The sequence below is a fragment of the Myotis brandtii genome, unplaced genomic scaffold, assembly GCF_000412655.1.
Source record: "Myotis brandtii unplaced genomic scaffold, ASM41265v1 scaffold810, whole genome shotgun sequence".
In the NCBI taxonomy this organism is placed as follows: domain Eukaryota; kingdom Metazoa; phylum Chordata; class Mammalia; order Chiroptera; family Vespertilionidae; genus Myotis; species Myotis brandtii.
This window is the reverse complement of record NW_005371274.1, coordinates 2004741-2006510: the sequence shown is the minus strand read 5'-3', so window position 1 is coordinate 2006510 and position 1770 is coordinate 2004741.

The window sequence follows — 1770 nt, the reverse complement described above, 5'->3', positions numbered from 1 at the left end:
CACAATGTAATACTATGCTGCTGTAAAAAAGAAAGAATTCTTACCATTTGCATCAGCATGGATGGAACTGGAGAGCATTATGCTAAGTGAAATAAGCTAGTCAATGAAAGAAAAATACCACATGATCTCATTCATTTATGGATAATAAAGACGATTATAAAATTATGAACAAAAATAGATACAGAGGCAGAGTAACATTAAACAGACTGGCAAACTACAGCAGGAAAGTGGGGAGGATTGGGGGATGGTAAGAGATCAACCAAAGGACTTGCTTGCATGCATATAAGCATAATTAATGGACACAGACAGTAGGGGGTTGAGGGCATGTGCTGGGGGGCAGTAGTGGTCAGGGAGAAGTCAAAGGGGGAAAAAGAAGACATATGTAATACTTTCAACAAAAAGAATTTTTTAAAAAAATAATAAATGCTTTTAAAGAATAATAAATAAATAAATAAAGTAAGTAAGTAAGTAATTACCTCCTAACCCTCCACTTTTACTGCCATTATCCTGGAGTTAGGACTTCAACATATGAATGTTAGGGGGACACAAACATTCAGTCTGTAACATGTAGGTATCTTGCACTACATTTCAGTTGGACTACACTACTATAGAATCTTGAATTTTGGCTATGAAATAGAAAAGTTTGACAAACTGCTGTCTGGGATTTTTCTTTAGAGATCACTCCTGGATATGATTCCATCTCCCACTTGAATCCCTGCTGAGGATGATGTCATGTTGTCTTTACCGCTTATTTCGTCTTAAACATCTGCTTTGTACTGTTAATTGCTTTTTCATGAGCATAGAAAACCAAAGACAGTAGCTAATGAGATAGAGAAGTGTCACCTAGAAAAGATTGGTCAGACACCCCATCATATCCCCAAGGGGAGGCACTGCCTCAGTGAAATTATTATACTTCAGGGCTGAGTCATTAGGGAATGAGAATCTGGTTGGTCAGCATACAGATAGCAAATATTGGGTGTTGATTAAGGTATTTGAGGTACAAACAACAGAAACTTAATCATAAATAAGGGATCAACTACAATTATAGGAATGAGACCACAGATTTGACAAAAGCTGGACAACTGGGTGTTAGGAGGGATAGGACCCAGTGAAACCACAGGGGTTCTGCAGCCAACACCCAGGACCCATCGCAAGGGGTATTGCCACCCTACCATTCCACTATGTGCCTTTTGCTTTTTCGACTTTGCTCAATATTCAAATGACCAGGAGAGAAAAACTTGACTTTGTTTAGCTTAGGTCATGGGTCCACCCACTCTTTAGGCCCTGGGGGTGGGATTCTGATTGCCAGCTCCCCAAGAACTGTGGGGCTTAGGTTTGGGTGGCTCTACAAAGGAAGGAGGTTGTGGCAGAGACAAGGCTTTGTGTTCACAAAATCCTGTTATCTTTTCCTCTTTGTGGACACAAAGGAAGACCTTATTTCCTACCTTCCTCTTCAGTGAGGTTAAGGTCAGTGGCATGCAGGTGGGACTGATGCTCTCCAAGCCTGTGTGGACATAAAATCTGCTTCAAGCTTAGAGGGTATATGTTTAAGAAATCAGTATTATAGGCTGGAAGGAGCCTGGAAGACTGAGTTATCACTTAAGGGAGAGAGTACAGAGAGCTTACAATTTACATCAGACTGTGATGTCATCCTATCTAATAAAAGAGAAACATGCAAATTACCCATCCCCCCGCTATGCCCACAAGCCACCACACCCGCCCAATCAGGAGCAAGTATGCAAATTAACCCAACTAAGATGGCGGCGGCCA